At 50.4% G+C, this 22,413-nt stretch overlaps 1 protein-coding gene across 1 annotated transcript in view; it reads left to right on the top strand.

The window, feature by feature from the left end:
* Positions 1-22,413, top strand: part of LOC134935968 (oocyte zinc finger protein XlCOF7.1-like) — a 55,296-nt gene that overhangs the window by 16,243 nt on the left and 16,640 nt on the right. The gene's annotated exons all lie outside the window — the stretch shown is intronic.

Below are 22,413 nucleotides of genomic sequence, written 5' to 3'. Positions count from 1 at the left end.
TTAGGGCCACACGTTACTTGTTAAGGGCAATGAAGGAGGTGTTACATATTTCTGATACTACAAGTACCACAAAAAAGGGTATTATGTGGGGTGTGAAAAAACTACCTGTAGTTTTTCCGGAATCAGATAAATTAAATGAAGTGTGTGATGATGCGTGGGTTTTCCCCGATAGAAAATTATTGGCGGTATACCCTTTCCCGCCAGAAGTTAGGGCGCGTTGGGAAACACCCCTTAGGGTGGATAAGGCGCTCACACGCTTATCAAAACAAGTGGCGGTACCGTCTCCAGAAACGGCCGCCCTCAAGGACCCAGCTGATAGGAGGCTGGAAAATATCCTAAGAAGTATATACACACATACTGGTGTTATACTGCAACCAGCGATCGCCTCAGCCTGGATGGGCAGCGCTGGAGTGGCTTGGTCGGATTCCCTGACTGAAAATATTGATACCCTTGACAGGGACAGTATTTTATTGACTATAGAGCATTTAAAGGATGCATTTCTATATATGCGAGATGCACAGAGGGATATTTGCACTCTGGCATCAAGAGTAAGTGCGATGTCCATATCTGCCAGAAGAAGTTTATGGACGCGCCAGTGGTCAGGTGATGCGGATTCCAAACGACATATGGAAGTATTGCCGTATAAGGGGGAGGAATTATTTGGGGTCGGTCTATCGGATCTGGTGGCCACGGCAACGGCCGGAAAATCCACCTTTTTAACCCAGGTCACCTCCCAGCAGAAAAAGCCGCAGGCTTTTCAGCCGCAGTCCTTTCGTTCCTATAAGAACAAACGAGCAAAAGGACATTCCTATTTGCCCCGAGGCAAAGGAAAGGGTAAGAGACTGCAACAAGCAGTTCCTTCCCAGGAGCAGAAGCCCTCCCAGGCTTCTTCAAAGACCTCAGCATGACGCTGGGACCTTACAAGCAGACTCAGGGGCGGTGGGGGGTCGCCTCAAACATTTCAGCGCACAGTGGGCTCACTCGCAGGTGGACCCCTGGATCCTGCAGGTAGTATCTCAGGGTTACAGGTTGGAATTCGAGAAGTCCCCTCCTCGCCGTTTCCTAAAGTCTGCTTTGCCAACGTCGCCCTCCGACAGGGCGACGGTATTGGAGGCCATTCACAAGCTGTATTCTCAGCAGGTGATAGTCAAGGTACCCCTCCTACAACAGGGACAGGGGTATTACTCCACGCTATTTGTGGTACCGAAGCCGGACGGCTCGGTAAGACCGAATCTAAATCTAAAATCTCTGAACCTGTACATACAAAAATTCAAGTTCAAGATGGAGTCACTCAGAGCAGTGATAGCGAATCTGGAAGAAGGGGATTTTATGGTGTCCTTGGACATCAAGGATGCTTACCTTCATGTTCCAATTTGCCCTTCACACCAAGGGTACCTCAGGTTCGTGGTACAAAACTGTCATCATCAGTTTCAGACGCTGCCGTTTGGATTGTCCACGGCACCCCGGGTCTTTACCAAGGTAATGGCCGAAATGATGATCCTTCTTCGAAGAGAAGGCGTCTTAATTATCCCTTACTTGGATGATCTCCTGATAAGGGCAAGATCCAGAGAACAGCTGGAGGTCGGGGTAGCACTAACCCAAGTAGTGCTCCAACAACACGGGTGGATTCTGAATTTTCCAAAATCCCAACTGATCCCGATGACACGTCTGTTGTTCCTAGGGATGATTCTGGACACTGTTCAGAAAAAGGTATTTCTTCCGGAGAAGAAAGCCAGGGAGTTATCCGATCTAGTCAGGAACCTCCTAAAACCAGGAAAAGTATCTGTGCATCAATGCACAAGAGTCCTGGGAAAAATGGTAGCTTCTTACGAAGCGATTCCATTCGGCAGATTCCAATCACGAACTTTTCAGTGGGATCTGCTGGACAAATGGTCCGGATCGCATCTGCAGATGCATCAGCGGATAAAATTGTCCACAAGGACAAGAGTGTCTCTGCTATGGTGGTTGCAGAGTGCTCATCTGTTAGAGGGCCGCAGATTCGGCATACAGAACTGGGTCCTAGTGACCACGGATGCCAGCCTGAGAGGCTGGGGAGCGGTCACACAGGGAAGAAACTTCCAGGGCATGTGGTCAAGCCTGGAGACGTCTCTTCACATAAATATACTGGAGCTAAGAGCAATCTACAATGCTCTAAGCCTGGCAAAACCTCTGCTTCAGGGTCAGCCGGTGTTGATTCAGTCGGACAACATCACGGCAGTCGCCCACGTAAACAGATAGGGCGGCACAAGAAGCAGGAGGGCAATGGCAGAAGCTGCAAGGATTCTTCGCTGGGCAGAAAATCATGTGTTAGCACTGTCAGCTGTGTTCATCCCGGGAGTGGACAACTGGGAAGCAGACTTCCTCAGCAGACACGATCTGCACCCGGGAGAGTGGGGACTTCATCCAGAAGTCTTCCACATGATTGTGGTCCATTGGGAAAGACCAATGGTGGACATGATGGCGTCCCGCCTCAACAAAAAAAAACTGGACCGGTATTGCGCCAGGTCAAGAGACCCTCAGGCAATAGCTGTAGACGCTCTGGTAACACCATGGGTGTACCAGTCAGTGTATGTGTTTCCTCCTCTGCCTCTCATACCAAAAGTACTGAGAATTATACGGCAAAGGGGAGTAAGAACGATACTCGTGGCTCCGGATTGGCCAAGAAGAACTTGGTACCCGGAACTTCAGGAGATGCTCACGGAAGATCCGTGGCCTCTACCTCTAAGATGGGACCTGCTTCAGCAGGGACCGTGTCTATTCCAAGACTTACCGCGGCTGTGTTTGACGGCATGGCGGTTGAACGCCGAATCCTAAGGGAAAAAGGCATTCCGGAAGAGGTCATCCCTACCCTGGTAAAAGCCAGGAAGGAGGTGACTGCACAACATTATCACCGCATTTGGAGAAAATATGTTGCGTGGTGTGAGGCCAGGAAGGCCCCGACGGAGGAATTTCAACTGGGTCGATTCCTACATTTCCTGCAAACAGGATTGTCTATGGGCCTCAAATTAGAGTCCATTAAGGTTCAAATTTCGGCCCTGTCGATTTTCTTCCAGAAAGAATTGGCTTCAGTTCCTGAAGTCCAGACTTTTGTAAAAGGAGTACTACATATACAGCCCCCGGTTGTGCCCCCAGTGACACCGTGGGATCTTAATGTAGTTTTGGATTTTCTCAAATCCCATTGGTTTGAGCCACTCAAATCGGTGGATTTGAAATATCTTACATGGAAAGTAACCATGCTACTGGCCCTGGCTTCAGCCAGGAGAGTGTCAGAATTGGCGGCTTTATCGTATAAAAGCCCATATCTGATTTTCCATTCGGACAGGGCAGAACTGCGGACGCGTCCTCAGTTTCTGCCTAAGGTGGTTTCAGCGTTTCACCTGAACCAGCCTATTGTGGTGCCTGCGGCTACTAGCGATTTGGAGGATTCCAAGTTGCTGGACGTTGTCAGAGCATTGAAAATATATATTTCAAGGACGGCTGGAGTCAGAAAATCTGACTCGCTGTTTATACTGTATGCACCCAACAAGCTGGGTGCTCCTGCTTCTAAGCAGACGATTGCTCGTTGGATTTGTAGCACAATTCAACTTGCACATTCTGTGGCAGGCCTGCCACAGCCTAAATCTGTCAAGGCCCATTCCACAAGGAAGGTGGGCTCATCTTGGGCGGCTGCCCGAGGGGTCTCGGCATTACAACTCTGCCGAGCAGCTACGTGGTCAGGGGAGAACACGTTTGTAAAATTCTACAAATTTGATACCCTGGCTAAGGAGGACCTGGAGTTCTCTCATTCGGTGCTGCAGAGTCATCCGCACTCTCCCGCCCGTTTGGGAGCTTTGGTATAATCCCCATGGTCCTGACGGAGTCCCAGCATCCACTAGGACGTCAGAGAAAATAAGAATTTACTTACCGATAATTCTATTTCTCGTAGTCCGTAGTGGATGCTGGGCGCCCATCCCAAGTGCGGATTGTCTGCAATACTTGTACATAGTTATTGTTACAAAAATCGGGTTATTATTGTTGTGAGCCATCTTTTCAGAGGCTCTGCTGTTATCATGCTGTTAACTGGGTTCAGATCACAGGTTGTACAGTGTGATTGGTGTGGCTGGTATGAGTCTTACCCGGGATTCAAAATCCTTCCTTATTGTGTACGCTCATCCGGGCACAGTATCCTAACTGAGGCTTGGAGGAGGGTCATAGGGGGAGGAGCCAGTGCACACCACCTGATCCTAAAGCTTTTACTTTTGTGCCCTGTCTCCTGCGGAGCCGCTATTCCCCATGGTCCTGACGGAGTCCCAGCATCCACTACGGACTACGAGAAATAGAATTATTGGTAAGTAAATTCTTATTATTACCCTGTGTACCAGGTTAGTATATATAAAGGGGTATCTAGGTGGCGGTTCCATCATAGTATCTTACATTTCTCTGATGTCCTAGTGGATGCTGGGTACTCTGTAAGGACCATGGGGAATAGCGGGCTCCGCAGGAGACTGGGCACTCTAAAAGAAAGATTAGGTACTATCTGGTGTGCACTGGCTCCTCCCTCTAGGCCCCTCCTCCAGACCTCAGTTAGAATCTGTGCCCGGCCCGAGCTGGTTGCACACTAGGGGCTCTCCTGAGCTCCTAGTAAAGAAAATATTGATACCCTCGACAGGGATACTATTTTGCTAACCATAGAGAATATTAAAGGCGTCGTCTTATATATGAGAGATGCACAGAGGGATATTTGCCGGCTGGCATCCAGAATGAATGCAATGTCCATTTCTGCCAGGAGGGTATTATGGACCCGGCAGTGGACAGGTGATGCTGATTCTAAAAGGCACATGGAGGTTCTGCCTTATAAGGGTGAGGAATTGTTTGGGGATGGTCTCTCGGACCTCGTATCCACAGCATCTGCGTATTATCAGGTACAGTCCTTTCGGCCTCAGAAAAGCAAGCGGGTCAAAGGCGCTTCCTTTCTGCCCAGAGGCAAGGGAAGAGGGAAAAAGCTGCACCAGACAGCCAGTTCCCAGGATCAAAAATCTTCCCCCGCTTCCTCTAAGTCCACCGCATGACGCTGGGGCTCCACAGGCGGAGCCATGTGCGGTGGGGGCGCGTCTCCGGAACTTCAGCGACCAGTGGGCCCGCTCACAGGTGGATCCCTGGGTTCTGCATTTAGTATCACAGGGATACAAGCTGGAGTTCGAGGCGACTCCCCCTCGCCGCTACCTCAAATCAGCCTTGCCTGCTGCCCTCGGAGAAAGGGAGGTAGTACTGGCGGCAATTCACAAGCTGTATCTTCAGCAGGTGATAATCAAGGTACCCCTCCTTCAACAGGGACAGGGTTACTATTCCACAATGTTTGTGGTACCGAAAACAGACGGTTCGGTGAGACCCATTTTAAATTTAAAATCCTTGAACATTTATATAAAAAAGTTCAAGATGGAATCGCTCAGAGCGGTTATTGCAAGCCTGGAGGAAGGGGTTTTATGGTGTCATTGGACATCAAGGATGCTTGCCTGCATGTCCCCATTTATCCACCTCACCAGGAGTACCTCAGGTTCGTGGTACAGGACTGTCATTACCAATTCCAGACGCTGCCGTTTGGTCCGTCCACGGCACCGCGGGTATTTACCAAGGTAATGGCCGAAATGATGATGCTCCTCCGAAAGAAAGGAGTCATAATTATCCCGTATTTGGACGATCTCCTGATAAAGGCGAGGTCCAAAGAGCAGTTGCTAGTCAGCATAGCACTATCTCAGGAAGTGCTGCATCAGCACGGCTGGATTCTGAATATCCCAAAGTCACAGCTGATTTCCGCGAAGCGTCTGCTGTTCCTGGGCATGATTCTGGACACAGAACAGAAGAAGGTCTTTCTCCCGGAGGAGAAGGCCCAGGAATTATCATCTCTGGTCCGGGACCGCCTGAAACCAAAGCAGGTGTCGGTGCATCACTGCACGCGAGTCCTGGGAAAGATGGTAGCTTCTTACGAAGCAATTTCCTTCGGCAGGTTCCATGCAAGGATCTTCCAGTGGGATCTGTTGGACAAGTGGTCCGGATCGCATCTCCAGATGCATCGGTTAATCACCCTGTCCCCGAGGGCCAGGGTGTCTCTGCTGTGGTGGCTGCAGAGAGCTCATCTGCTCGAAGGCCGCAGATTCAGCATACAGGACTGGGTCCTGGTGACCACGGATGCAAGCCTCCGAGGTTGGGGGGCAGTCACCCAGGGTAGAAACTTCCAAGGACAATGGTCGAGTCAGGAAACTTCCCTACACATAAATATTCTGGAATTAAGGGCCATTTACAATGCCCTGAGTCAAGCAGAACCCCTGCTTCAAAACCAGCCAGTTCTGATTCAGTCAGACAACATCACGGCAGTCGCCCATGTAAATCGACAGGGTGGCACAAGAAGCAGGATGACAATGGCAGAAGCCACAAGGATTCTTCGATGGGCGGAGAATCACGTCCTAGCACTGTCAGCAGTGTTCATTCCGGGAGTGGACAACTGGGAAGCAGACTTCATCAGCAGACACGACCTCCACCCGGGAGAGTGGGGACTTCATCCAGAAGTCTTCAAGCTGATTGTAAATCGCTGGGAACAGCCACAGGTGGACATGATGGCGTCCCGTCTCAAAAAGCTAAAAGGATATTGCGCCAGGTCAAGGGACCCTCAGGCGATAGCTGTGGACACTCTAGTGACACCGTGGGTGTACCAGTCGGTGTATGTGTTCCCTCCTCTTCCCCTCATACCCAAGGTACTGAGGATAATAAGAAAAAGGGGAGTAAGAACTATACTTATTGTTCCGGATTGGCCAAGAAGAACTTGGTACCCGGAACTTCAGGAAATGATCTCAGAGGACCCATGGCCTCTGTCGCTCAGACAGGACCTGCTACAGCAGGGACCCTGCCTGTTCCAAGACTTACCGCGGCTGCGTTTGACGGCATGGCGGTTGAACGCCGGATCCTAAAGGAAAAGGGCATTCCGGATGAAGTCATTCCTACGCTGATAAAAGCTAGGAAGGATGTGACCGCAAAACATTATCACCGCATATGGCGAAAATATGTTGCTTGGTGTGAGGCCAAGAAGGCCCCAACGGAGGAATTTCAGCTGGGTCGATTTCTGCACTTCCTACAGTCAGGAGTGACTATAGGCCTTAAATTGGGTTCAATAAAAGTCCAGATTTCGGCCCTGTCTATTTTCTTTCAAAAAGAACTGGCTTCACTGCCTGAAGTTCAAACGTTTGTTAAGGGAGTGCTCCATATTCAGCCCCCTTTTGTGCCTCCAGTGGCACCTTGGGATCTCAACGTTGTGTTGGATTTCCTAAAATCACATTGGTTTGAGCCACTTAAAAACGTGGAGCTAAATTATCTCACGTGGAAAGTGGTCATGCTATTGGCCTTGGCTTCGGCCAGGCGTGTGTCAGAATTGGCAGCTTTGTCGTGAAAAAGCCCATATCTGATTTTCCATATGGACAGGGCAGAATTGAGGACTCGTCCCCAATTTCTCCCTAAGGTGGTATCAGCTTTTCATTTGAACCAACCTATTGTGGTGCCTGTGGCTACTCGTGGCTTGGAGGATTCCAAGTTGCTGGACGTAGTCCGGGCCCAAAAAATCTATGTTTCCAGGACGGCTGGAGTCAGGAAGACTGACTCGCTATTTATCCTGCATGCACCCAACAAGCTGGGTGCTCCTGCTTGTTAGCAGACTATTGCTCGCTGGATCTGTAGCATGATTCAACTTGCACATTCTGCGGCTGGACTGCCGCATCCTAGATCAGTAAAGGCCCATTCCACGAGGAAGGTGGGCTCTTCTTGGGCGGCTGCCCGAGGGGTCTCGGCTTTACAACTTTGCCGAGCTGCTACTTGGTCGGGTTCAAACACATTTGCAAAATTCTACAAGTTTGATACCCTGGCTGAGGAGGACCTTGAGTTTGCTCATTCGGTGCTGCAGAGTCATCCGCACTCTCCCGCCCGTTTGGGAGCTTTGGTATAATCCCTATGGTCCTTACGGAGTACCCAGCATCCACTAGGACGTCAGAGAAAATAAGAATTTACTCACCGGTAATTCTATTTCTCGTAGTCCGTAGTGGATGCTGGGAGCCCGTCCCAAGTGCGGACTCTCTGCAATACATGTATATAGTTATTGCGTAACTAAAGGGTTTTGTTTTGAGCCATCTGTTAATGAGGCTCATTATTGTTTTCATACTGTTAACTGGGTATAGTTATCACAAGTTGTACGGTGTGATTGGTGTGGCTGGTATGAGTCTTACCCTGGATTCCAAATCCTTTCCTTGTAGTGTCAGCTCTTCCGGGCACAGTTTCCCTAACTGAGGTCTGGAGGAGGGGCATAGAGGGAGGAGCCAGTGCACACCAGATAGTACCTAATCTTTCTTTTAGAGTGTCCAGTCTCCTGCGGAGCCCGTCTATATGGATGTATTTAACCCCTGCCATTTTACCTCATAAAAAGCGGGAGAAAGGCCGCCGTGAAGGGGGCGGAGCCTATCTCCTCAGCACACAAGCGCTATTTTCCCTCACAGCTCCGCTGGAAGGACGTCTCCCTGACTCTCCCCTGCACTACAGAAACAGGGTAAAAAAGAGAGGAGGGGGCACTAATTTGGCATATAAAAACATATATAGCAGCTATAAGGGAGAAACACTTACTTATAAGGTTGTCCCTATACATATATAGCGCTCTGGTGTGTGCTGGCAAACTCTCCATCTGTCTCCCCAAAGGGCTAGTGGGGTCCTGTCCTCTATCAGAGCATTCCCTGTGTGTGTGCTGTGTGTCGGTACGCGTGTGTCGACATGTATGAGGAGGAAAATGGTGTGGAGGCGGAGCAATTGCCTGTATTAGTGATGTCACCCCCTAGGGAGTCGACACCTGACTGGATGGTCTTATTTAAGGAATTACGTGATAGTGTCAGCACTTTACAAAAAACTGTTGACGACATGAGACAGCCGGCAAATCAGTTAGTGCCTGTCCAGGCGTCTCAAACACCGTCAGGGGCTCTAAAGCGCCCATTACCTCAGTCGGTCGACACGGACACTGACTCCAGTGTCGACGGTGAAGAAACAAACGTATTTTCCAGTAGGGCCACACGTTACATGATCACGGCAATGAAGGAGGCTTTGCATATTTCTGATACTACAAGTACCACAAAAAAGGGTATTATGTGGGGTGTGAAAAAACTACCCGTAGTTTTTCCTGAATCAGAAGAATTAAATGAAGTGTGTGATGATGCGTGGGTTTCCCCCGATAAAAAATTGCTGATATCTAAGAAATTATTGGCATTATACCCTTTCCCGCCAGAAGTTAGGGCGCGTTGGGAAACACCCCCTAGGGTGGATAAGGCACTCACACGCTTATCAAAACAAGTGGCGTTACCGTCTCCGAATACGGCCGCCCTCAAGGAGCCAGCTGATAGGAAGCTGGAAAATGTCCTAAAAAGTATATACACACATACTGGTGTTATACTGCGACTAGCGATTGCCTCAGCCTGGATGTGCAGCGCTGGGGTGGCTTGGTCGGAGTCCCTGACTGAAAATATTGATACCCTTGACAGGGACAGTATTTTATTGACTATAGAGCGTTTAAAAGATGCGTTTCTATATATGCGTGATGCACAGAGGGATATTTGCACCCTGGCATCAAGAGTAAGTGCGATGTCCATTTCTGCCAGAAGATGTTTATGGACACGACAGTGGTCAGGTGATGCGGATTCCAAACGGCACATGGAAGTATTGCCGTATAAAGGGGAGGAGTTATTTGGGGTCGGTCTTTCGGACCTGGTGGCCACGGCAACAGCTGGAAAATCCACCTTTTTACCCCAACTCACCTCTCAGCAGAAAGACACCGTCTTTTCAGCCTCAGTCCTTTCGTCCCCATAAGGGCAAGCGGGCAAAAGGCCAGTCATATCTGCCCCGGGGTAGAGGAAAGGGAAAAAGACTGCAGCAGACAGCCCCTTCCCAGGAACAGAAGCCCTCCACCGCTTCTGCCAAGTCCTCAGCATGACGCTGGGGCCTTACAAGCGGACTCAGGTGCGGTGGGGGGTCGTCTCAAGAGTTTCAGCGCGCAGTGGGCTCACTCGCAAGTGGACCCCTGGATCCTACAGGTAGTATCCCAGGGGTACAGATTGGAATTCGAGACGTCTCCCCCTCGCAGGTTCCTGAAGTCTGCTTTACCAACGTCTCCCTCCGACAGGGAGGCAGTATTGGAAGCAATTCACAAGCTGTATTCCCAGCAGGTGATAATCAAAGTACCCCTCCTACAACAGGGAAAGGGGTATTATTCCACACTATTTGTGGTACCGAAGCCAGACGGCTCGGTGAGACCTATTTTAAATCTGAAATCATTGAACACTTACATACAAAGGTTCAAATTCAAGATGGAGTCACTCAGAGCAGTGATAGCGAACCTGGAAGAAGGGGACTATATGGTGTCCCTGGACATCAAGGATGCTTACCTTCATGTCCCAATTTGCCCTTCTCACCAAGGGTACCTCAGGTTCGTAGTACAGAACTGTCATTATCCGTTTCAGACGCTGCCGTTTGGATTGTCCACGGCACCCCGGGTCTTTACCAAGGTAATGGCCGAAATGATGATTCTTCTTCGAAGAAAAGGCGTCTTAATTATCCCTTACTTGGACGATCTCCTGATAAGGGCAAAGTCCAGGGAACAGTTGGAGGTCGGAGTAGCACTATCTCGGGTACTGCTAAAACAGCACGGGTGGATTCTAAATATTCCAAAATCGCAGCTGATCCCGACGACACGTCTGCTGTTCCTAGGGATGATTCTGGACACAGTCCAGAAAAAGGTGTTTCTCCCGGAGGAGAAATCCAGGGAGTTATCCGAGCTAGTCAGGAACCTCCTAAAACCAGGAAACGTGTCAGTGCATCATTGCACAAGGGTCCTGGGAAAAATGGTGGCTTCTTACGAAGCGATTCCATTCGGCAGATTTCACGCAAGAACTTTTCAGTGGGATCTGCTGGACAAATGGTCCGGATCGCATCTTCAGATGCATCAGCGGATAACCCTGTCTCCGAGGACAAGGGTTCTCTTCTGTGGTGGCTGCAGAGTGCTCATCTACTAGAGGGCCGCAGATTCGGCATTCAGGATTGGATCCTGGTGACCACGGATGCCAGCCTGAGAGGCTGGGGAGCAGTCACACAGGGAAGAAATTTCCAGGGAACGTGGTCAAGTCTAGAGACTTCTCTCCACATAAATATACTGGAGCTAAGGGCAATTTACAATGCTCTATGCCTAGCAAGACCTCTGCTTCAAGGTCAGCCGGTGCTGATCCAGTCGGACAACATCACGGCAGTCGCCCACGTAAACAGACAGGGCGGCACAAGAAGCAGGAGGGCAATGGCAGAAGCTGCAAGGATTCTCCGCTGGGCGGAAAATCATGTGATAGCACTGTCAGCAGTGTTCATTCCGGGAGTGGACAACTGGGAAGCAGACTTCCTCAGCAGGCACGATCTCCACCCGGGAGAGTGGGGACTTCACCCAGAAGTCTTCCACATGATTGTGAACCGTTGGGAAAGACCAAAGGTGGACATGATGGCGTCCCGCCTCAAAAAAAAAAAAACTGGACAGGTATTGCGCCAGGTCAAGGGACCCTCAGGCAATAGCTGTGGATGCTCTGGTAACACCGTGGGTTTACCAGTCAGTGTATGTGTTCCCTCCTCTTCCTCTCATACCCAAGGTACTGAGAATTATAAGACGGAGAGGAGTAAGAACTATACTCGTGGCTCCGGATTGGCCAAGGAGGACTTGGTACCCGGAACTTCAAGAGATGCTCACAGAGGACCCATGGCCTCTGCCGCTAAGAAGGGACTTGCTTCAGCAAGGACCCTGTCTGTTCCAAGACTTACCGCGGGTGCGTTTGACGGCATGGCGATTGAACGCCGGATCCTAAGGGAAAAAGGCATTCCGGAAGAGGTCATACCTACCCTGGTCAAAGCCAGGAAGGAGGTGACAGCACAACATTATCACCGCATTTGGCGAAAATATGTGGCGTGGTGTGAGGCCAGGAAGGCCCCCACGGAGGAATTTCAACTGGGTCGATTCCTGCATTTCCTGCAAACAGGAGTGTCTATGGGCCTCAAATTGGGGTCCATTAAGGTTCAAATTTCGGCCCTGTCGATTTTCTTCCAGAAAGAATTGGCTTCAGTTCCTGAAGTCCAGACATTCGTCAAGGGAGTACTGCATATACAACCCCCTTTTGTGCCTCCAGTGGCACCGTGGGATCTCAACGTAGTTCTGGGATTCCTCAAATCACATTGGTTTGAACCGCTCAAATCTGTGGATTTGAAAGATCTCACATGGAAAGTGACCATGCTGTTGGCCCTGGCCTCGGCCAGGCGAGTGTCAGAATTGGCGGCTTTGTCTCACAAAAGCCCATATCTGATTTTCCATTCGGACAGGGCAGAACTGCGGACTCGTCCCCAGTTTCTCCCTAAGGTGGTGTCAGCGTTTCACCTGAACCAACCTATTGTGGTGCCTGCGGCTACTAGGGACTTGGAGGACTCCAAGTTGCTGGACGTTGTCAGGGCCCTGAAAATATATGTTTCCACGACGGCTGGAGTCAGGAAAACTGACTCGCTGTTTAGCCTGTATGCACCCAACGATTGCGCGTTGGATTTGTAGTACAATTCAGCTTGCACATTCTGTGGCAGGCCTGCCACAGCCAAAATCTGTAAATGCCCATTCCACAAGGAAGGTGGGCTCATCTTGAGCGGCTGCCCGAGGGGTCTCGGCTTTACAACTTTGCCGAGCTGCTACTTGGTCAGGGGCAAACACGTTTGCAAAATTCTACAAATTTGATACCCTGGCTGAGGAGGACCTGGAGTTCTCTCATTCAGTGCTGCAGAGTCATCCGCACTCTCCCGCCCGTTTGGGAGCTTTGGTATAATCCCCATGGTCCTGACGGAGTCCCCAGCATCCACTTAGGACGTCAGAGAAAATAAGAATTTACTTACCGATAATTCTATTTCTCTATCGTCCTAGTGGATGCTGGGGTTCCTGAAAGGACCATGGGGAATAGCGGCTCCGCAGGAGACAGGGCACAAAAAGTAAAGCTTTTCCAGATCAGGTGGTGTGCACTGGCTCCTCCCCCTATGACCCTCCTCCAAGCCCCAGTTAGGTTTTTGTGCCCAGCCGAGAAGGGTGCAATCTAGGTGGCTCTCCTAAAGAGCTGCTTAGAAAAGTTTAGCTTAGGTTTTTTATTTTACAGTGAGTCCTGCTGGCAACAGGATCACTGCATCGAGGGACTTAGGGGAGAAGAAGTGAACTCGCCTGCGTGCAGGATGGATTGGCTTCTTTGGCTACTGGACATTAGCTCCAGAGGGACGATCACAGGTACAGCCTGGATGGTCACCGGAGCCTCGCCGCCGGCCCCCTTGCAGATGCTGAAAAGAGAAGAAGGTCCAGAATCGGCGGCAGAAGACTCCTCAGTCTTCTTAAGGTAGCGCACAGCACTGCAGCTGTGCGCCATTGCTCTCAGCACACTTCACACGGCAGTCACTGAGGGTGCAGGGCGCTGGGGGGGGGCGCCCTGGGCAGCAATGAAAATCCTTTTTTTGGCAAAAAATACCTCACATATAGCCTCCGGGGCTATATGGAGATATTTAACCCCTGCCAGAATCCATTTTTAAGCGGGAGACGAGCCCGCCGAAAAGGGGGCGGGGCCTATCTCCTCAGCACACAGCGCCATTTCCTCACACAGTTCCGCTGGCCAGGAAGGCTCCCAGGCTCTCCCCTGCACTGCACTACAGAAACAGGGTTAAATCAAGAGAGGGGGGGCAAAATTTGGCGAAATTGTGATTTTATAAAAGCGGCTATAAGGGAGCACTTATTATAAGGCTATCCCTGTAAAATATAGCGCTTTGGTGTGTGCTGGCAAACTCTCCCTCTGTCTCCCCAAGGGGCTAGTGGGGTCCTGTCCTCTATCAGAGCATTCCCTGTGTGTGTGTGCTATATGTCGGTACGTGTGTGTCGACATGTATGAGGACGATGTTGGTGAGGAGGCGGAGCAAATTGCCTGTAATGGTGATGTCACTCTCTAGGGAGTCGACACCGGAATGGATGGCTTATTTATGGAATTACGTGATAATGTCAACACGCTGCAAGGTCGGTTGGCGACATGAGATGGCTGGCAAACAAATTAGTACCTGTCCAGGCGTCTCAGACACCGTCAGGGGCGTTAAAACGTCCTTTTACCTCAGTCGGTCGACAGACACAGACACGGACACTGATTTCAGTGTCGACGGTGAAGAAACAAACGTATTTCCCTTTAGGGCCACACGTTACTTGTTAAGGGCAATGAAGGAGGTGGTACATATTTCTGATACTACAAGTACCACAAAAGAGGGTATTATGTGGGATGTGAAAAAACTACCTGTAGTTTTTCCTGAATCAGATAAATTAAATGAAGTGTGTGATGATGCGTGGGTTCCCCCCGATAGAAAATTATTGGCGGTATACCCTTTCCCGCCAGAAGTTAGGGCGCGGTGGGAAACACCCCTTAGGGTGGATAAGGCGCTCACACGCTTATCAAAACAAGTGGCGGTACCGTCTATAGATAGGGCCGTCCTCAAGGAGCCAGCTGACAGGAGGCTGGAAAATATCATAAAAAGTATATACACACATACTGGTGTTATACTGCGACCAGCGATCGCCTCAGCCTGGATGTGCAGAGCTGGGGTGGCTTGGTCGGATTCCCTGACTAAAAATATTGATACCCTTGACAGGGACAGTATTTTATTGACTATAGAGCATTTAAAGGATGCATTTCTATATATACGAGATGCACAGAGGGATAATTTGCACTCTGGCATCAAGAGTAAGTGCGATGTCCATATCTGCCAGAAGATGTTTATGGACACGACAGTGGTCAGGTGATGCAGATTCCAAACGGCACAAAGGTGTATTGCCGTATAAAGGAAGAGGAGTTATTTGGGGTCGGTCCATCGGACCTGGTGGCCACGGCAACTGCTGGAAAATCCACCGTTTTTACCCTAAGTCACATCTCTGCAGAAAAAGACACCGTCTTTTCAGCCTCAGTCCTTTCGTCCCTATAAGAGTCATATCTGCCCAGGGATAGAGGAAAGGGAAGAAGACTGCAGCAGGCAGCCCATTCCCAGGAACAGAAGCCTTCCACCGCTTCTGCCAAGCTCTCAGCATGACGCTGGGACCGTACAGGACCCCTGGATCCTACAAGTAGTATCCCAGGGGGTACAGATTGGAATGTCGAGACGTTTCCCCCTCGCAGGCTCCTGAAGTCTGCTTTACCAAGGTCTCCCTCCGACAAGGAGGCAGTATGGGAAACAATTCACAAGCTGTATTCCCAGCAGGTGATAATCAAATTACCCCTCCTACAACAAGGAAAGGGGTATTATTCCACACTATATTGTGGTACTGAAGCCAGAAGGCTAGGTGAGACCTATTCTAAATCTAAAAAATTTGAACACTTACAAAGGTTCAAATCAAGATGGAGTCACTCAGAGCAGTGATAACGAACCAGGAAGAAGGGGACTATATAGTGTCCCGGGACATCAGGGATGCTTACCTCCATGTCCCAAATTTGCCCTTCTCACTAAGGGTACTTCAGGTTCGTGGTACAGAACTGTCACTATCAGTTTCAGACGCTGCCGTTTGGATTGTCCACGGCACCCCGGGTCTTTACCAAGGTAATGGCCGAAATGATGATTCTTCTTCGAAGAAAAGGCGTCTTAATTATCCCTTACTTGGACGATCTCCTGATAAGGGCAAAGTCCAGGGAACAGTTGGAGGTCGGAGTAGCACTATCTCGGATACTGCTACAACAGCACGGGTGGATTCTAAATATTCCAAAATCGCAGCTGATCCCGACGACACGTCTGCTGTGCCTAGGGATGATTCTGGACACAGTCCAGAAAAAGGTGTTTCTCCCGGAAGAGAAAGCCAGGGAGTTATCCGAGCTAGTCAGGAACCTCCTAAAACCAGGAAAAGTGTCAGTGCATCATTGCACAAGGGTCCTGGTAAAAATGGTGGCTTCCTACGAAGCAATTCCATTCGGCAGATTTCACGCAAGAACTTTTCAGTGGGATCTGCTGGACATATGGTCCGGATCGCATCTTCAGATGCATCAGCGGATAACCCTATATCCAAGGACAAGGGTGTCTCTCCTGTGGTGGTTACAGAGTGCTCATGTTCTAGAGGGCCGCAGATTCGGCATTCAGGATTGGATGCTGGTGACCACGGAGGCCAGCCCGAGAGGCTGGGGAGCAGTCACACAAGGAAAAAATTTCCAGGGAGTGTGATCAAGTCTGGAGACTTTTCTCCACATAAATATACTGGAGCTAAGGGTAATTTTATAATGCTCTAAGCTTAGCAAGACCTCTGCTTCAAGGTCAGCCGGTATTGATCCAGTGGGAAAAACATCACGGCAGTCGCCCACGTAAACAGACAGGGCGGCACAAGAAGCAGGAGGGCAATGGCAAAAACTGCAAGGACTTTTCGCTGGGCGGAAAATCATGTGATAGCACTGTCAGCAGTGTTTCATTCCGGGAATGGAAACTGGGAAGCAGACTTCCTCAGCAGGCACGACCTCCACCCGGGAGAGTGGAAACTTCATCGGGAAGTTTTTCCACATGATTGTGAACCGTTGGGAAATACCAAAGGTGGACATGATGGCGTCCCGTCTGAACAAAAAACGGGACAGGTATTGCGCCAGGTCAAGAGACCCTCAGGCAATAGCTGTGGACGTTCTGGTAACACCGTGGGTGTACCAGTCGGTGTATGTGTTCCCTCCTCTGCTTCTCATACCTAAGGTACTGAGAATTATAAGACGTAGAGGAGTAAGAACTATACTCATGGCTTCGGATTGGCCAAGAAGGACTTGGTACCCGGAACTTCAAGAGATGCTCACAGAGGACTTATGGCCTCTGCCGCTAAGAAGGGACTTGCTTCAGCAAGTACCATGTCTGTTCCAAGACTTACCGCAGCTGCGTTTGACGGCATGGCGATTGAACGCCGGATCCTAAGGGAAAAAGGCATTCCGGAAGAGGTCATTCCTACCCTGGTCAAAGCCAGGAAGGAGGTGACCGCACAACATTATCACCACATGTGGCGAAAATATGTTGCGTGGTGTGAGGCCAGGAAGGCCCCACGAAGAAATTTCAACTCGGTTGATTCCTGCATTTCCTGCAAACAGGAGTGTCTATGGGCCTCAAATTGGGGTCCATTAAGGTTCAAATTTCGGCCCTGTCGATTTTCTTCCAGAAAGAATTGGCTTCAGTTCCTGAAGTCCAGAAGTTTGTCAAGGGAGTATTGCATATACAACCCCCTTTTGTGCCTCCAGTGGCACTGTGGGATCTCAACGTAGTTCTGGGATTCCTCAAATCACATTGGTTTAAAACCAGTCAAATCTGTGGATTTGAAGCATCTCACATGAAAAGTGACCATGCTCTTGGCCCTGGCCTGGGCCAGGCGAGTGTCAAATTGGTGGGTTTTTTCTCAAAAAAGCCCATATCTGTTTGTCCATTCGGACAGGGCAGAGCTGCGGACTCGTCCCCAGTTCTCTCCCTAAGGTGGTGTCAGTGTTTCACCTGAACCAGCTTATTGTGGTGCCTTGCGCCTACTAGGGACTTGGAGGACTCCAAGTTGCTAGATGTTGTCAGGGCCCTGAAAATATAGGTTCCAGAACGGCTGGAGTCAGGAAAACTGACTTGCTGTTATCCTGTATGCACCCAACAAACTGGGTGCTCTTGCTTCTAAGCAGACTATTGCTAGTTGGATGTGTAATACAATTCAGCTTGCACATTCTGTGGCAGGCCTGCCACAGCCAAAATATGTAAATGCCCATTCCACAAGGAAGGTGGGCTCATCTTGGGCGGCTGCCCGAGGGGTCTCGGCTTTACAACTTTGCCGAGCGGCTACTTAATCAGGGGCAAACACGTTTGTAAAATCCTACAAATTTGATACCCTGGCTAAGGAGGACCTGGAGTTCTCTCATTCGGTGCTGCAGAGTCATCCGCACTCTCCCGCCCGTTTGGGAGCTTTGGTATAATCCCCATGGTCCTTTCAGGAACCCCAGCATCCACTAGGACGATAGAGAAAATAAGAATTTACTTACCGATAATTCTATTTCTCGGAGTCCGTAGTGGATGCTGGGCGCCCATCCCAAGTGCGGATTATCTGCAATACTTGTACATAGTTACAAAAATCGGGTTATTATTGTTGTGAGCCATCTTTTCAGAGGCTCCGCCGTTATCATGCTGTTAACTGGGTTCAGATCACAGGTTGTACAGTGTGATTGGTGTGGCTGGTATGAGTCTTACCCGGGATTCAAAATCCTTCCTTATTGTGTACGCTCGTCCGGGCACAGTATCCTAACTGAGGCTTGGAGGAGGGTCATAGGGGGAGGAGCCAGTGCACACCACCTGATCCTAAAGCTTTACTTTTTGTGCCCTGTCTCCTGCGGAGCCGCTATTCCCCATGGTCCTTTCAGGAACCCCAGCATCCACTACGGACTCCGAGAAATAGAATTATCGGTAAGTAAATTCTTATTTTCTCGTAGTCCGTAGTGGATGCTGGGCGCCCATCCCAAGTGCGGATTGTCTGCAATACTTGTACATAGTTATTGTTACAAAAATCGGGTTGTTATTGTTGTGAGCCATCTTTTCAGAGGCTCCTCTGTTATCATGCTGTTAACTGGGTTCAGATCACAAGTTGTACAGTGTGATTGGTGTGGCTGGTATGAGTCTTACCCGGGATTCAAAATCCTTCCTTATTGTGTACGCTCGTCCGGGCACAGTATCCTAACTGAGGCTTGGAGGAGGGTCATAGGGGGAGGAGCCAGTGCACACCACCTAGTCCTAAAGCTTTTATTTTTGTGCCCTGTCTCCTGCAGAGCCGCTAATCCCCCATGGTCCTGACGGAGTCCCCAGCATCCACTACGGACTACGAGAAATAGAATTATCGGTAAGTAAATTCTTATTTCTCCTTCATCCACTAGGGGGCCACTGGAGCGTAGTTACAATGGGGAATAGTAGGCAGTAATTGGGAGCTGGCACTTTAAAAAAAATTCTAACCCTGTGGCTAGCTCCTCCCCTACTATCTCCCCTCCAAGCCAGTCTTAGTCTTAGTTTAGTGCCCAAGGTAGCTGGTTCACTTGGGTTTAGCTGAAGAAATTTTTTTCTTTTTTCTTTATTATTTTATTTTTCTTCACACACACGCACAGACTGGCAGCTCTGCCACTGCCAGTCTGCACCGTGGGAGCTGCCGGTGGGGTCCCATCGCAGCTGCGTGCGGCTCGGGATGGGCCCCGGCTGTGAGTTGGCGGACACCGCTGCGTGCGGCGCGTGTCGGGACCACTCCATCCAGCAGAAGATTACGGCAGCGGTGAGTATCTGACGGCCGGACACTGCTGCGTGCGGCGTGTGTCGGGGCCACCCTCCACCACTGAAAGGTGTGTATATCCCCCCCACCCAGACTGTTGGGATGAAGGGGTGACAACAGTGACTGAGCACCCTTACAGCACCCTGACAACACCCCCCCCCCCCCCCCCCCCCTCGGATTATTATTATTCATTTTTTTATTTATGTAAAAAAAAAAAAGTAACAGCGCTGTGCCGCGCTCCCGCTCGCCCGCCCGCCGCCCGCTCTCCTCACTGCTCGGATCCCCGCCAGCGCGGCTCACATAGCCGCTACAGGGATCCGACATAAGCATTGCAGTTTTAAATTTGGCGCCGTCAAGGAGGGGGGTGGGGCTTAATCCCGCTCTGCGCGCCCGGAAGTACAGCGCGCCGGGGACCCGTTCTTTTCCTGTCAGCAGCGCGGGACGGAGGCCACGCGACCACAGCAAAAGTAGTTACAGTGGGGAAGGGGGGCACTCGGGGGCACTACAGGTACAATATTTGTTTATTGCAGCCTGTCACTGCACACAGTATCGTGCAGGACAGATCGGCTGCTGTGGCTGAATTATTTTCCCTGCTTCCCTCCCCTCCCTCCCATTCTGCCTATTGCTGTCTTCCTGTGGGGGAAGGGTATCAAGTTTAGGTGCTGCCATGGCCACTAAAGGCTCCAAGGCAGCTCAAAAGCAGGGTCAGGTTTTAGGTGAGGAGTCACAGCAATCAGCTCAGCCCTCCTCAGAACCCCAGAGCGCCCCGACATGGACGACACAACTCACAGAGGTGATGTCCCTGCTGACTGGGGAACTTAAAGCCTCTCGGAAAGATAGAGAAGCGGCCCAGTTCCGACAGCTTGTCCCGGTACCGGCGCCAGAACCTGCATGGGCAGTTTCATTGGCAAAGTCAGTGGAAGGGCTTTCCAGGGCTGTAATACCTTCCCAAGCCCCGTCCTTTAGTCCCCCCCAACAGGCTGCAAAAAAGAGATTGCTAGCCTCGGTGTTACAGGACTTTGACGATGATATGCCTCAATTAGATGAGGCGGGGGTAGATGTACAGGATATACAGGATGTGGATATCCAGGATACTGACGATCAGGTATATGGGGACTCTGAACCAGTAGCTCAGGGTATAGAGGCTCTTATTACTGCTATTCGCTCAGTGTTACAGGTGGAGGAAACGGAAGACATCTTACGCCCTTCAAGGTTTGGCACCGACCAATACCTGCCGGTGACTTTTCCAGTTTCGGAGGAGCTGGATGCTCTTATAACAACAGCCTGGAAGCATCCAGACGCAAAATTTCAGGTATCAAGAAAAATGTTGTCTTCCTATCCTTTTCCCGCAGATAGCAGAACGCGCTATGAGAACTCTCCGATCGTGGATCCTTCGGTGTCTCATCTGTCCAAAAAGACGGTCCTGCCTGTTCCGGGGGCAACTTCTCTTAAGGAGGCGTCAGATAGGAAGTTGGAGTCTACCTTAAAGAATATTTACTCTGCGGCAGGGGTTTTGCAGCGCCCGGCGCAGGTAGGTTGTTGGGTCAACAAGGCAATCGAAGCTTGGGCGGAACAATTGTCCTCTGGAATTCGTGACGAATTACCGGCGGATCAATTGATAGACTTGGCAGAACACATCCGTGAATCAGCCCTTTATCTTTGCGAAGCGTCCAAGGACATAGGTGTTCTTGGAGCTAGAATTTCCGCTTTAACAATTGCGGCCCGCAGAGCGCTATGGCTCCGGCATTGGCATGCGGATACGGAATCCAAAAGGGCGGCAGAGGCGTTACCCTTTACGGGTGAGGTTCTGTTTGGTAAGGATCTGGATGCCTGGATCTCTACGGCCACGGGGGGTAGGTCGTCTTATCTTCCTTCTGCTGCTCCAGCCGCTCGCAGACCATATAGGGGTCCCTCTTTTCGATCCTTTCGTGCCCCTTCCAGGTTTCAAGGACAGGCCAGGGGTGGAGCTTCTACCTTCCGTGGCCATAGAGGTAGAGGCGGCGGCAGGGGTAGAGGTTCCGCAGCCTCAGCCCAGTCAGACGTTAAGTCTTCTGGCACTGCCACCGCATGACGGGCCTTCCTCCCACCTGGGAGATCACAGGGTGGGAGCTCGTTTGTGGGATTTCAAGGAGGTCTGGATACAGTCCTGCCCAGATGCTTGGGTCCGGGATCTCATCACTTGCGGTTACAAGCTCGTATTTCAGGAACAACCACCCCAGCGGTTCTTTACCACGGGTTTGCCAGTTTCCGACAACCGGGGAGTTGCCTTACAAACCGTGGTCCAGAAGCTTCTGTCTGCAAGGGTTGTGATCCCTGTTCCCTCGCATCATCGAAAACAGGGCTATTACTCAAGCCTGTTTCTAGTACCGAAGCCGGACGGCTCAGTCAGACCAATCCTGAACTTGAAAGATCTCAATCCGTATTTGAAGGTGTTCAAGATGGAGTCCCTCCAGTCTGTTATTGCGGGGTTGGAAAAAGACGAGTTTCTGGCATCCTTAGACATCAAGGACGCATACTTACATGTTCCCATTTGGCCTCCTCACCAGGCCTTTCTCCGGTTCGCAATACAGGACGCTCATTTACAGTTCCAGGCCCTTCCTTTCGGTCTCTCTTCTGCCCCCAGAGTGTTCACAAAGATCATGGCGGTCATGATGGCCCTGCTTCGGAAGCAGGGTGTGACAATTGTTCCCTATCTGGACGATCTGCTAATAAAAGCAAGCTCAGCAGAACGGTTACTTCAGAATATCCGGATGACACAGGACCTTCTGATCCGACACGGGTGGGTCCTGAATTTTCCGAAGTCTCACTTATGCCCCGCACAACGGCTGTTGTTTCTGGGAATGATTCTCGACACAGTCCATCAGAGGGTTTTCCTTCCGCGAGACAAGATACTTTCTCTGCAGACACTGGTAAGACTGGTCCTTCAACACCGTCGGGTGTCAGTATATCTGTGCATTCGCCTGCTGGGAAAGATGGTAGCAGCGTTCGAGGCTCTTCCGTACGGTCGCTTCCACTCTCGACCGTTTCAGCTATGTCTTCTAAATCAATGGTCAGGATCT

Source organism: Pseudophryne corroboree, chromosome 6 (genome assembly GCF_028390025.1).
Source record: "Pseudophryne corroboree isolate aPseCor3 chromosome 6, aPseCor3.hap2, whole genome shotgun sequence".
Taxonomy (NCBI): domain Eukaryota; kingdom Metazoa; phylum Chordata; class Amphibia; order Anura; family Myobatrachidae; genus Pseudophryne; species Pseudophryne corroboree.
This window is presented reverse-complemented; position numbering and strand designations above follow the sequence as displayed.